This window comes from Lynx canadensis, chromosome E1 (assembly GCF_007474595.2).
Source record: "Lynx canadensis isolate LIC74 chromosome E1, mLynCan4.pri.v2, whole genome shotgun sequence".
NCBI lineage: Eukaryota > Metazoa > Chordata > Mammalia > Carnivora > Felidae > Lynx > Lynx canadensis.
Genome location: NC_044316.2, coordinates 57,619,152 through 57,634,328, shown reverse-complemented (window position 1 = coordinate 57,634,328; position 15,177 = coordinate 57,619,152). Strand labels below are relative to the sequence as shown.

General features: G+C 54.9%; 1 protein-coding gene across 5 annotated transcripts in view; it reads left to right on the top strand.

The window, feature by feature from the left end:
- Positions 1-15,177, top strand: part of RBFOX3 (RNA binding fox-1 homolog 3) — a 419,860-nt gene that overhangs the window by 238,368 nt on the left and 166,315 nt on the right. The window lies entirely within an intron of this gene.

Genomic DNA, 15,177 nt, shown 5'->3' with positions numbered 1-15,177 from the left:
CTTCCTTGGCGTCTCCCACCAGGTCTGACCTGGAGTGGGGGCACCGTGTGACAGCCAGGGTCTTTTCCCGGCAGGGCCGGGCGCTGGCACAGGTTTCGAGAAGCTCTGCCCAGGGAGCAGGGGTGGGGGGCGACAGGGAAGACTGTGCTCAGCTCCCCGAGGCCTGCCCTCTGCTCCCCAACGTGGCCGCAGCCTATATTTAGACAGACTCAGAAACCTTTATTATGCTTGGCACCTGTGCCATAGGTATGAGCTCACTCTCCTCCCCAGGGATGGCCTCCACCTATTAATAGCCTTGGCTGAGGCTTCCTCGCTGCTCCGAGTGCCAAGAGAGAAAGTGGGTTAATAAATATAAAAGAAAACTCCCTTAAGAGGGCCTGGGGCCAAACTCTCGCCCAGACTCTCCAAGACTGGTGGCTGATGGGGCCCAGAGGGGCCCAAGGTTCCCTTTACCCAGCCTCTCCTCCTCCGACCAGTGGTCCGATGCCTGGTTGGCAGGTGTGAGGACCGGCGTTGGAGCAGTGCTCTGGGTTTCCAGGGAGCTGGGATGGTTGAGGCACAGGTGGGCAAGGCCGCCACCCAGGTGGGGCGGAGGTAGGGGTTCAGATGTGACCTGGGTGCATCTGGTGGCTAAGGAGATGGGGGTGCATCTTGGCTCTCCTGCCTCCCCCTTCCCACCGCTACCATTTCTCTGTTGGTTTTCGCTGGTGACCTTGTGCACCTACAGCATGGAAGAGAAGGGGGGAGTGGCCCTTGGGGTGGTCACTGAACAAGACGAGTCTCTCCTCGCCTTCTCCCCCACTCCCCGGGTCTGCAGCAAGGATAGTTTAGCCTGAGTTGGAAACACCTGTGAAAACAGAGTGGCATCCCAGGGAACAGAGCAGAGAGGGGACGGGGAAGCTCCCTAAAGACAGATGTGCCCAGGGTCAGCTCCCAGCCGAATTTCAAAGTGTCTGCGGCCGGCACTCTGCACAGACGCACAGGCTGCCCCTGGGCGAGGGAGTCCTCATCTGACACTGCGGAGTGCCCTCGGGCCAGGGAATGGTTCTGTCCCTGTCTTGTTCATTCTCAGCCTGGTACTTAGGAGACACTCCTAGGATTCGTCCTCCTGCGGGTGGGAGGTCACTGCCACCCCGCTCCTTGGCGGCAGCCAAGGCTCCCACCTGGGGACGGGCAGCCTCCTGCCGCTGCCTGGGCCGGACGCCGGGGTCCACCTGACAGCTGGATGGCCAGCTGGGCTCACACCTGCCGGTCACGTCTCCTCCTTGGAGGGCAGCTGTTTGCCCAGGGCAGAGAGGGATTTCAGGCTGAACAGGTGGAAAGGCCTTTTTAAGTTGCACTCGGTGGAATTCGAGTCTGAAAAACGGCCCAGTGGAGGCTCCCTGCCCTTTCAGGAGTTTATTTAGCTCAGAGCCGCACGCCCGCCCTGCCGCCTCCCTGGCCCACACACTGGCTGAGTGGGAGGGAGAGACCGGCCAGGGAAGAGGCGGAAGGAGCTGACGGGGCAGATTTTCCAAACGCTTCTTCCCTCTGCTCAGTGCAGGGCAGGCTGGAGGGGCGGCCACTGAGCCCGCTTTCATTGCGTTCTGTCTGAGGCAGGCGGACAGGGGGACAGGACTGTGCCTTTCGTTAGGACTTGGGGGCACTGGGAACGTACGTGTTCGCGGAACCCGAGAGCGAACCCTGTCGCGACAGCTCAGCGTCTCTGGCATCTCGGGTCATTCGGTGGACGTTTTTAGGGCCTCTTGTCCGTTTCTGCTTTGGGGGGACTTGGGGCAGGTGGAAAGGGAAGATAATGAATGAAGACCGGAGCACGTCGGTGGTCCAGCCAGTGGTGGACACCACAGCAAGGCTCCTTGCTCTCTGGGACGCGCTGGTCCACAGGAAGGACTCCGGTGGGGAGGGGATGGCCCCTTGCTCCAACAAGAGGCCCCCAAGTCCGCAGGGTGTTGACATCCACTGCTGTGGTTGAGCCCCTCACACATCCCCACTGCAGATGAGGCCCCGGGGGGCAGGAAAGGAGGGGCTGCGACTGGAATTCACACCTTCTGGGGCTTCTGACCCTTGCTCAGTGTGTGAAGCACAGAAGTGGTTTGCCCGTGGACCACCTTGAAGCAGCCGTGGCCAACTCACCTCCTTGGGCAAGAGGTTCGTGCAGAACAGAGAGTGGGGCCTCTGGGCCGGGCGCCCCGGGCCCCAGGAGGCTGAGTGAGGGTGTCATCACTGGGGCTTGCCTGTGTCCTTGGTTCAGAGTCTACACTGGACGCCTTCGTGAGGTCGAGCTGCGGTATTTGCCTGTGTGCACACGTGTGCATGAGATGGGGTGGGGGGGGGGGCGGGGGCTCCAAGCAGACTTTCTGTCTTAAAAATTCCTCCCTAACCTGAAATATAAGGAAAATAGGAAGAAGGTGATGCTCTGGCCCTGTTGGTGTCAAAGTAGTAAGTCATACTGTGTCACATTATGTCACACCCTTAGAATGCCATGGGACGTCCGAGCCGGGAGGGCCCCGGGGACCATCTTGTCCAGCTCCTTCCTTTTTGGGCCAAGCAGGAGACTGGGCTCTGAGAGGCCCAGGGCTTCCCCCAAGGCTCGCAGCTGGTAGTGAAGGCTGTTCTCCCGCATCCTCCTCAGGACCCTCGAGGGGTGGTGTCCCTGTTTCAGCTGTCATTGCACTGAAGGTGACTCTTCCAGGGATCAGTGGTCTCATGCCCCTGGTCCGCCTGACCTGCCTGTCGGGGCCGGGCAGGTGGAGGTATGTACCTTCGGTGCCGTCATCAGGCTGGCCCCTGGCTTCCTAAGTGCAAAGTGTCCAAGCGGTGCGGGCGTGACCTGTCCTGGGAGAGGGCGTGACAGAGGAGCCAAAGGAAAGAGCTGAGGGCTTTGCTTCTCCCACAGACAGGGACGGGTGGACCGAGCTCCTGCCCCCACAACATGATTCCAGACCTCAGGTGCCAGCGGCACCTTCGGGGAAGGGCAATCGCAGAGATGAATCCGGAAGGGCGGCTCTTTGGTTTGTCTTCCTCTTCTGGGGCTAGGGGGGGTCTCAAGGCCGTCCTTAGGATCGATGCTTTTCTTTTTAAATAAAAATGAGCTCATGGTACCTTTTCGTTAGTACATAAACAAGGCATGTTCGCCGTAGAAAAGTACGGACGAGAAAGCGAACGTATAATCCGACTGCCAGAAATTACAGAAATGGGATCACAGTCTGTCCGTTGTTTGGTAACCCGGGTTTCTTCTGGCTGTTTCAGCCTAACAGCATCTTCAGGAGCGTACTTCTAGGTGGATTGTCACCTCGCTTTTAATGCATGCACACTGCTGCATTACACAGAGGTGTCATCCTTCACTTACCCAACCCCCCAGGTATGCTTCCGACTACTCTGACAGGCATTAGCCTCTGACCCCGCTTCCAGAATTCTCTGGCACACCTCAAGAAACCAGAAGATTAATTTCCCAAATAGGAATCAGGAGACGATTATTCACATTCCAAAGGAGTCTGCAGACATATCCTCCAAGAGCTTCTTTGATGAATGGGCTCCCCCGGGGCATCCAGACGTGCCCCCGTGTGTGGGATCCCGGTCCACATCCAGCTGCGTGGAGGGTGGCCCCCGTGGCCTCACGCTCCCACCCCTTCCTTCATGAAGGCCTTTCCCGGGTCCGCAGAGCGCGCGTGGGCGTGTGCACAAACCAGCACGCGCACACCCGCACCCACGCACGCACATACACACATGCGTGCCTGCATGCGTACACACACCACGTCTGGAAGCCTGTCCCGTGATGGGCTGAAAGGTGATGATAATTTAATTCATCGTTAATCACATCGTTATCAGGTGGTCTGCCCCTGGCAACCGTTCCCGGGGAATAAACTGTCATCTCTCTCTAAAAGATAAAGGGAAGTCAGCATTCATGAGGTGAGGCAGGTCAGGGCCCCCAGGCCGTGTGACTTATTATTTAACGAGACAGAGACATCTCAGAGGAGTAGAGACTTCAGGGGACTTTGAGTAAAACCAGATCTGAAAACCCCACATCCCAGCCTGCAAGCCAGCGTCCACGGGGGGGCGCGTATGGTGGTGTTGCCATCTGGGAAGCGGGGCTGTAAGTTCCCCTAAACGCGTCTTTTCCCTGATAAGCCGTCTGCACCCACAGAAGAGCAAAGGCCCACCCACGGGAGAACGGTGCCCACGGGCAAAGCATTAGTGCGTGTTCATATGACCGTACACCCAACAGTCCGTAAACACATTTCTGGTATATTTGTGTTCAATTTCAGAATACCTAAATTATACTTGCGTTTATATTTAATCGTGTATATAAACATAAACATAAATATAAATATATATATATATACACACGCACCCACTTAATGTCTATATTTTTAAAATAACTTACTGACTTGAAATTCATAGGACGTAAGATTACCAGCTAAAGTGAACAATTCAGTGGCACTTGGCACAGCCACGATGTACAGCCACCTCCCCTGTCTGGCTCCCAGACATTCTCATCACCCTGAAAAGACCCCTCACTCAGGTGTATTTAAAAAAAAATTTTTCTTTTAACGCTTATTTGTGAGAGAGAGAGAGAGTGCAATTGGGGGAGGGGCAGAGAAAGAGAGGGAGACACAGAATCCGACGCGGGGCTCGAACTCACGAGCAGTGAGATCATGACCTGAGCCAAAGTCAGATGCTTAACCGACTGAGCCCCCCAGGCACCCCCCCACTCAGGTGTATTTTTATTAATGTTTAGTTACTTTGTTTTGAAAAGTGCCCTACCTACCACCAGCCCTCCCCCTCCCTCCCCTAAAACCAACAACTTGAGAAAAGCTGGGCAACTTCAACGATGTATGGAGTCTGGGATTGGACATCATTCATTCATTCACTCATTCTTTCAGGACGTATTTATGGGGTACCTGATGGTTTGAACCCTGGCCCTGTGTCTTATTAGCGATCTCAGGCAGTTACTTAACCTGTAACATCTGAGCTCCTTATCTGTAAATCGGGACAATAACATTCTTCTCGAAAGGCTCTCAACAGGATGGAGGAAATATTAATTGTATGTGAAGGAGCTGGGACAGTGCCCAGCGTGTGGTGAGAGCTCCGTGTACGTATGCCTCTTGAAATTTTATTTTTAATCATGGTAAAATACACAGAACACAGTTTAGCGTCCTAACCGTGTTGGAACTCTTTCCATCTTATAAAACTGAAACTCTGTCCCCATTAGACTCTAACTCTCCCTCCCACTCCCCCGGCGCCCACCGTCCTGCTGTCTGTCTCTGGATTTGAGACCCCAGGGACCTCACACATGTAGAACCCTACGGTGCTTGTCCTTCTGTATCTGGCTGACGTCACTCAGCATCATGTCCTCCGGCTGCCTCCATGCTGTGGCGGGTGTCAGGAATTCCTTGCTGTTGATGGCCCAGTGATACTTACGGATGGACCCGCCTCGTGTTCGCCCGCCCTCCATCATGGACGCCAGGTGGCTCCTGCCTCTTGGTGCCATGAGCCACGCTGCTGTATGTAGGTGTGCCTTTTTATTCATCTGTCTTGACATGATGGAAACCGAACGGATTTGGAAACTCACTTACCTGGGAGGCTCTCCTGTTCCCCGCCTCACATCCCCGCCACCCACCCACCTGCAGAAGACAGGCCTTGAGACTGCAGGACTGAAACCCCGTCAGGGAGCCCCTGTGTCAGTCTGTTCGGGGCACATCTTTGCAGCTCTCTGTCTGGAAAATAAATATGCCCAGTGGGAGGCGATTCTCCCGCTGACTTTGGATGAGGCTCGTGGGCCCGTGGCACCCGGGAGACTTCGCCTCCTATTAACTGCCCACCCAGCTAGCTTCCACGTCCCGACAGACGATGCAGAGAGGCAGAGGTCCAGAATGACTGAGCGGGGTACACATGCTGCTACAGCCTTGTCTTGAGATAGTGGGGGATGGGTGAGCAGGGACCCACAGAGCCCCTGGGGGCTCCCCCAGGCTCCCCTCTGAAGGAGGTGTCTCCTGGCCTGACTCCCAGGGTCGCTCCCTGGGGCCTGAGTGCTCAGCCTGGGGGGTGGGCGGGACGAGGAAGGGGTGGTCCAGAGGCCCACAGGGTGTCTGGAGCCCAGGGCAGCAGAGAAGAGAGGCTTGTCTTCCCCAAGTAAATGCTGGAATCGGGGGCCGTGTTTCATCCTGACAACCCTGAGTCCCCTGTGTGGGATTCTGCCTGTAAATGCTGTGCGGCCACAAAGGTGGGACTTTCTGGGAAGGAAACGCTGAAATGTCAGGCCGTTCTCTCCTGAGACCCATTAATCTCTTCTGGAAACACAAAGCAAGATCAGTCCCCACTTCAGTCACCAAGCTCCCTGGCGCTGAGTCACAGGGGGTTTCTGGTGTTTCCTTCCGAGCCTGAAACGCGGGCCTGGAGACTAAGACACCTCGAGGAGTCGGTCACAACAGGCAGATCAGTGACAGCGGCGTCACAACAACAATGTAGCTTTCGCCCAAAGTGCTTCCTTCACCGGTTCTGGCGGAGACGCGGGGCGCTGACCCGGGGCACTGACCGAGCATCTGGTGGATTGCTCCCGTTATTCATGTTTTAGGCCCATTTTACCCACATGTGGATTCTCCCCTCTTTCGGGATCCCCCACCCCCACCCCGCCCCGAAGGTGTAAAAGTTTTTATCTCACTTTTAAGAAAGGAGGGATATTTTTGTTAGAAATCAGAGCTGCCTTTTAGCAGGATCGGGTCTTCTGTTCTGGAGTGATGTCACCGGCTTTTCTTTTCGATTTGCCCCATCCCTACTGGATTCCTGGTGCTCCTGGAGGAACACTGAGCTGGCAGGGCCTGTGTTCGTGAACTCGGGCTGCTGTCACCAAGCGTCAGCCTGGACGGCTTCAGCAACACCATATTTCCTCACAGTCCCAGAGGCTGGACGTCCAAGGTCAGGGAGGCCGCAGGGGTGGTTTCTCTGGAGCCTTCTTCTGGGGCTCGCAGACGGCCGTCTTCTCTCTGTGTCTTCACATGATCATCCCTCTGTGCACGTCTGTGTCCTAATCTCTTCTTATAAACACACCAGTCACACTGGATGCAGGCCCACCCTTGTGACCTCATTTTAACTTAACCACTTCTTGAAAGACCCATTCCCAGATACAGGCACATCCCACACAGTGCTGGGGGGGTTAGGGCTTCGACATGTGAATTTGGGGGACCCAGTTCAGCCTGTGACAGAGCTGCCCAGCATCGTGCCTGGGTGAGCTGGGCCCTGTCCCCCGGGTTTGCTTTAGGAATGACGCTCCCCTCCAAGTCCTCCTGTGTCCTCGGTCCTGCACGTGGCCTTTTATCCGTTAGTTCACTTCCCATGCCCACCCTGTCTCCCCACGTCCAGCTGCATCCGCTGCTGGGGAGAGTTTCAACCCTGCTGAATCTGAACAAGCCTCTCCAGTTCCAGACCTTTGTCCTCCTGCCTGCGAGCCTTGCCATCAGCAGGATGCTGGTGTTCAAGTGCAGCCGCCCCGCCTCTGATCGATCCACAGCACCAAGACAGTCTGTTTACTTCTGTCTCCCCTGCCATCAAGGTCAACACCGTGTGGCCTCTGATGGGGTTGGTTGTCGCCCGCACAGAAGACCTCCACCACCGTCCACATCAGCCCCCGGCCCGTTCCCCACAGCCCACACTCAGGGTGCGTGACTGTGGGGCAGAGACAGGACGGGCAGTCTCTATTCCTCCTGATCTGCCCGGCGGTGTGTGCCCGGTTCCGCAAAGGGCTGACCGGGTGATGAGAGAACCTTCTCAAGGCCGTCTGTCAACTGAAACTTTGCCTTGTGCTCTGTGCCTTTGCCCACACTGTTCCCTTGTGCAGAGAGCCCTTGTCTCCCTGCAGAGCTCTTTGTCCTCTGATATTCCACCAGGACATCACCTCCGTGAAGCCAGCTTGGCACACCCCCGTTCGCATCCCTGCTGTTCGGGCCTCATTTGGCCCTGGGCTCACCAGCCACAGAGTAGTGCCAGCCTGTCTTCTCCAGCAGGACAGGGGCTCCTGGAAGCAGAGATTTGTTCAATCTCACCCTTGCCCCCCTCCCCACCCCTCACACACACATTCACAGTCCCTGGCACAGTTTTGGCACCCAGGAAACCGCCAGCGGAATGTAGCCGTGGCTCCTTGGCTGTATGGTGCCACTCAGTGGTGCACTGCCTGAGACGCTAATCCTCAGCCTCTCTTCCTGCCCCCAGAAGACGTTTCCAGTGTCCCAGGCTGCCTTAGTATGCCTCCCGCACCTTCCCTCCACTGTTGGTTTGCTGTAACACTGCTGAGTCAAGTGCCCTAACCCAGATGCATTTTGTGTCTGCCTGGTGGTGAGCTCTCCACTGGGAGAAGCTTCCGGAAGGAGGCACTAACACCCGTTATATCTTCCCAGGCTCGTGCTTTGTTTTGTAATTCGTATGCTCATTGGGTTTGTTTGTTTTCAGTTTGACCATTCCCATACAGCAGAACAGACAAACGGGCTTTTCTACTCAACTTCAGAACAGTTTCTAAGGAGCAGTTGGGGTGGGGCAGGCAGGGCTACTGAGGTACCCTGTCAGCTTCTGTGGTCCCTGGAGTCTCTGCACGGGGCATGTCTGTTGTGACTAAAACATGACTCAGGGCTGGCCCCCCACATCCTGAAAAGGACACCCCATCGTGTCCTGTGGCCACCCTGCTCTGCAGCCACAGTGCCGGGTGACAGCTCTTCCGGTCTCCATGTGTTTATCCGCCATCACTGCATTCCTCGTGGAGGCCACAGCCCCACCTGCTCCCAAAGACCCCCAGAGTTGCTGGAGATGATTGGGAAGGGTCCCACTGATACCATGGGGTTGCCCCCAGGAAGTCACATGGCCCAGGGTTCCACCTGCTGGTGCAAGGGAGGACCATCCCGGCCCTGAGGTTCTCCTTCATCTCCAACTGGTCAGCTCCCAGGCCTTCACCTGAAGGTCACCTGGACCGTGGGGGGCTGGATTCCGCAGGGGCTATGGAAAGCGTGACAGCTAAAATCTCTGAGAGGCAGTCCAGAGTGTCAGAGGTCTGCTGGGGGCCATCGTCATTCCTCTCTGGTGTGATCCTAGTCCTGCGGAGCGCCAGATGAGGAAGGCAGCAGGCCTCAGAGGGCACTTTAAGAAAATGAACAAATAGAGCCACTAGCCAAGATCAGGAAAGAACCACAGCCAGTGGGGGAGGGCAGGAGAGGGAGGAGTGGAGGGGAGGGGGAGAAGTAGGGAAAGACGGAGGAGGGGAGCAGGGGGAGGAGGGGGGAGAGGCGGGGGGAGGAGGAGGGAGGGGGAAGAGGGCCATAGCAGGTGGCTGTGGAAGAACACCACCCAGTCTGGGCACGGACTCTTCTGTCAGGTGCCTTCCTGGGAGCCCAGCCCCCTAGGTAAGGGACGCAGGGAGGACCACTGTCCTCCAGGTCAAGAGCTGTACCCTTTCTTCAGCGTATTCCTTTTCCTGACATTCTCATTATCATTTTTGCACGTGTATCTAATATAAAGTCTGCCCATAAAGTAATGAAACACGGCTTGATTCTGGCAAATGATGTGATTATTACATAATGAGATTAAGCGCCCTGAACCAATACGAAAATCCAAATCGGATTGTGTGTGTGAGTGTGTGTGTGACATTGGTAGCTCTTTTTTTGTTGTTGTTGGGTGTGTGTGTGGGGGGGGAGGTAAAATTTAAAAAAATTTTTTTTGCTGATAGCTGGTCATTTTTTAAAAGTTCTTTTGTATTTTCTTTCTGAGTCCGCACGTCTGCACACTGAGCCCCCATAAATTCTGAGCTGTGGAATCTGGCTGTGTCAGCAGTCTGCGAAATGAATTGATATTAAGTGCAACAAAAGTCTCTCTAATTCGCCTCGTGTCTGCCTCTGCCCTCCTACAGCCCCTTCTCGACTGCCCCCCCACCCTAGCCCCCCACAAGCTGTAATTGAAAAGGGGAAGAACGGAGATGGCCATCAGCACTAGGAATGATACTGGTTTGTCTAGTACGTAAAACGTCCTGAAGTCTTAATTTAGGAAGAGCTGCACTTTCCCACCGCCCTGCTACAGACAGAGGACACTCCCTAAGATGCCCCTGCACTCCATACTCCCCGGCACCCCCAGAAAGTGCTGTCACACAGGCCACACGTAGACATGCCGGCCATCTTCACACTCTCTCCAGCACACTTGGCCAGGACACAGGGCGCCACATCGGCCCCTGAACTGTGCCCCGACAGCTGCTTGGCCCACGGGTCCCTGTGGGAGGCACTCGGCATATTATGCAATGAGGAGTCTGGGAGGAGACGACAGGGCAAGAAACTGAGTGTGAAGTGGCAAGAATGAGCGGCTGAAACTCAGGGAAAAAGAAATAACACAAAACATAGACCAACAACTTCTGCTCCTTCAGTCAGCACCTTGCCTGGCTCATGCTCAGACCCCACAGTTTGGAGCTTGGGGTCAGGCAGTGCTTATCCAGGGCTGCCGGTGGGAAGCCCCTCCCCCTTTCCTGAGCTGGAAGTCACTTGCTGGAAAGGAATTGGCTCCCACCCAAAATGCACAGAGAGGCCAAGGCAGCAGGCACCCCTCCTTCCCTCCCTTCCTCCCTCCCGTTGCCAGGTTATGCATTAATTTTTTTTCCTCCTGCCCTCCCCACAAAACGAATATTGATTTAAGAAATCAGACCTGGCAGCTGTATCTCGTCCTTAACATGCTCCAGTTGCCAGGATCTGGAAAATCTGCTGTGGGCAGGCAGGATTGCTCCAAATGCATTTCTAGCATGGTGGATTTTAGTGAGCACACACCCGGCAGAATTTATCTGCATCCTGCACGTCTCATTGGCCCTAGCCACTGGTGCCAGATAAAACCGGAGCCTCTGAGAGGATCCCCAAGTCTGAGCACACCCCATGGTGGTCATCCTCTCTCATGGAGCCTCTGACGTGGACCAGGCACCATCGGAAAGGTGAACTGGGCTGTGAGCAAAGCTTCTGCACGTCTTTGTCTCGGTAGAAGGTCAGGCTGTTTGAACTGGGCACTGAGCTCTTCATATCCACCTCCGGGGAAGAAATCTCTTCCTCCTGATGAAGAAAATCTGGGAAGTTATTCAAATTCAGGTTTGGTGGGGAAATGAATTAAAACAAGTGACAAGCAATCATGTTTCGAATTTGATGAAGGCAGATCAGCCGTGGCACGAGCCTACACAAGCACTAGCTGCTGTCTCCAGGTGACAGATGAGTGCCATGTGTTTCTAGGCAAGGAGCGCAGAGAGGCCCTGTCACCATTTCTAATAAATTTTAACTCCCAGGAACTTGGGAGGTGTTTGGTAGCTCAAGGCACCTGCCGGCCACTGTCCATGGTGCTGAACCCCATGCCCTCCCACAGCACCTCTGTCTTTCCCTGTTTCCCTGAGAAGCAAAGGCACCAGCTACAGTAGGGCGCAGATACTTGGTGCTAGGACTTGATAATAGGTGTGCCCAATCTAATCTGAGAGACTGCCCTCTGGTCCAGGACTCTGCCAAGGGGTTTCAAAGGCGGAGAAGCTGTTAAGAAAAAGCAGCCATTTATTGAAGGCCAGTACAAAGCTGGCTCAGTTTGCCCTGTGTTCCCAACCGTATGAGGGCAGCCATGTGGCCACAGTTGGAGAGCCTAGTGGCCTGAAGTATCAACATTTACCTGTCCCGGTAGCTGGTTGGGTGACCACATGTGAGTCTGTGTCATTGCTTCCCAGGGTCTACCCAACCCCATGCCGGCTGAGGGTTCTCTCTCGGCCCTGTTTCATTTCCCCACCCCATAACATCTGCTGGCACTGAACTGCTAACCAGGGGGAATCCCTGAAAGCCCTTCCTGTGTGTCTCATCTCATTTGGGGACCACACCATTGACACAGGGCAGATCTTCACTTGTTTGGCACCGCCTCCCAAAGCAGCAGATTAACGAAAGACACATCGACACGGTGAGAGCAGCAGACAAGAAGCTGGGGAAATTCCTGCTGGCTCCCGTGTGACCTTGGACAGGTCACTACCTCCCCACATTCTCAGTTTGCTCACCTGTAAAACAGAGAGATGAGATCTTCCCCGCCAACCTTAAGACTGTTGGAAGGATCAAATGAGACAATATCTTTAAGTGGCTTTGAAAAACTGTGGAATATAGTGTAAATGTAAGGCATTAATAATAACAGCCGTGTAAAAGAGAAGAGGCTTCTGAGACCTCCATCTCTGATGTTCCAGCCAAGCAGGCGCTTCAGAGGCCTCCTTTGGTCAGGAGGGTGGGGAGGGAGTAGATATAAAACCCCACAAAGCCAAAGCAAGGCCTCGGGGAGGAATGGTCTTTTATTCCAACTCCCACAAGAAAGGACGGATTCCAAAATGAAGTCTGTTTGCTTCTTACTTTCCTAAATAGAAAGGGAACGGGTGATTCCCCCGCCCCCAAATGCAGCTTCACGTTGGCGGAATCAGAATACAGTATAGTCAGAGGTCTCTGGTGGCAGGACCAAGCAGAAGAAAGAAGGCAAAAGGATCTGTTCGAAGCATTTGGCATACTGCTGTTCTCTCATTATCCAGCAAGAGCAGCCCAGCGTTACCCTCCGCGGCATCGAACAGGGGCAGTACGTGATGAGAGAGAGAGAGAGAGAGAGAGAGAGAGAGAGAGAGAGTGTCTACAGTGCCAAGCCTACGTGTCAGCATAAATATGTTATCATTACAGACTAACGTTTTAATTCCTTCCTTCAACTGCTGTTTTTTTAGCACCTTCTATGTGCTGGGGCCGTGCCAGGGGCTGGTGACAGCCTCTGCGTCCTCTGTTGCTTTTGTGCAGTGGGGCACGGACAGTCAAAATAGAGCATAACGAGTACTCTCTGGCTCTGTGAAGGGTACGCGCCGATCTCCCTCCCTCCCCTCTGTCACACCTGTAGAAGCTCCTTAGGTCCTGTCCTCCGGTGTGTGCCCTGGTGTCCTTGGAACTCATGGCTTCCTCCAGCTTTTAGACAACCCCTCCCCCCTTAGCACCTTGGCACGACTATTGGCGGGTTCATAACAACACAGAGCAATCCCCAAAAAATCGGTCACCGACGCAAGCCTCAGAATGAGGGATCCAAACTTGGTGGTGGGGCTCCAGTGCCTGGCTGTGGGGGTTCTAAGTTACAGCATATCTCATTAGGTTGTGGGAGCTAGCTATGGTCCAAGCCACGTCTCCAGCCCAGGAGTGGGGCTGGGCATTGCTCTTTGGTAAAGTTTTCACATCAGACTTTCTAAGTCACACGCTGTCCCAATTTCCCCCAGCCAGCCTGCAAAGGCTGTCCGCTTTCTTCCTACTGAACACAGAGGAACCACATGCGGCCATCCAGAAAGGCTCTGGGAGTGGCCAGGGGGAAAGGGCTGGGTTCCTACTGTGATCCATGAGTCCGGGGACTCTCCCACACTGCTGCGGGTCCCTGAGAACAGAGATCAGAGGAGGGAGACTTCAGAGAAAGCCCGGTGTTGGGTCCTGCCTGCCCAGGCCGTGAGCCATAGAGGCTCTGCAGGTCCTGTCACTGATGCAGTGTGGGGCTATTAGGTTCGAGGGGCTGTGCCAACGATACAGGGCTCTGGGCTGTGCCCTCAGCCCCACTCCTCCTGCCTGGAGGAGGAGGAGCGTCCCCGAGCAGGAGCTTTTGCGAGGCAATTCAGTAAATTCCCACACCCCAGGCAGAGCACTGCAGATACCTCCAGTATTTGATTACAAATCCACGCGGGGCCAGCTAACCGAATGCAACCCCACAGCAAGTTTCTTATCTCCCACACTCCAACTCAGCCGATGAAGTTGTCCCAGAATGCAAAACGTGTCACTGTACAGGGAGCCGCGGCTCTTTCCCTATGCCCAGGGCACACACAAAACAGAAAACAGCCTCACAAAGGAACTCCAGTGACTGTGTGCTTTACTACCCGGCCATCAGAGCTGACATTCATGCTATTAATTTAGAACACATTATTTCTTCTCTATTAACTTGCACTCGTTTGGGGCCAGCTTAAGAGCCCCTTTCCTTACATGCAGGCTGGCATAGCATCACGGTCCTTCACTCTCCTGGGCCTCACCACCTCCCAGACACTTGGCTTCTCATCGCCTGCAGTCCCCGGAGGGGGGGAGGAGCTTGAGGAGAGCTTAGGCACGTGAATCCCTCCAGAAACGCAGGAAGCCCTGAGCTGATCCGGCAGCCAAAGAGCCTGCCTCGCCCCAACATAGATCCCCATCCAGACGCACCGGCCGTTTCTGGAAGAAGGTGGCCAGCCTTGTCAAGGGCACAGTGGCCAGAGCTGAGGGCATGGGGAAATCGATTTTGCATGTATGGTGGAGCCTTTCCATCCACCCGTCACCAAACCCAGAGGAGAAGCCTCCGGAAGTGAGATGACGTGCACATAATCCGTGCTGGTCCATCCACCTTGTCGAAAACTCTAGCTTCTCCGCTTTTGGGCAAACCTTACTCCTAGACATCAACTATTTCTCTTGGGCCTGGCCTCAGAAGGCCCTCAGCGAGGGTCATTTGCGTCAATCTTAGATTCCGTTTGCTGGCCGCTTGTGCTCGGGACCTGTCCCTTGACGGTGTCCAGGATGAGCACCACAACAGCCAGCATGTGTGGGACCCACCTGTCCTTACAGGCACTAGCCTGCTTCCCTCACATGCTGTGCAGAGGCAGGGTTAGAGCGGTCCCTGGCCACCCCCAGACCAAGGTTATTAGTTATTTTTAGCAATCAATGTTATTGATGCTGTGTTCACTAGAGAAAGTCACCAGAGAGCTGTCCTTCCAACTCATTACATTTAGAGTTGAACTATCCCCTTTTTATATAAATCCTGACACATAAAGATAAAATACACCACTTTCTGGGGGAAGCTCTGAACCAGAGGCTAAGAGCTGGGAGGCAGATTTAAAGATGAGTCCAAAAGAGGAGACCCTGGAGGCCTGTTCCCCTGAGCCAGGAAGCTGTGCCGGGGGTCACGGTCGCTTCCCTGGGAAGGGAGAAGGCAGGGAACAGAAAAGACAGGTGCTCTGGCAGGGGGGGACTCAACTCTGGGTGGCCAAGAGCACAGGCAGGGGCTGCTGTGGTCAGCTTGCCCACTAGCTGGTGAAGCCCAGCAGGGCCACTGCGTCTCAGTGCCCAGTGGTCAGCAGAACTGGTCCCCGCCTCACCGGCCACCTCTATGGGAGACACAAGGCCTGGTCCTCAA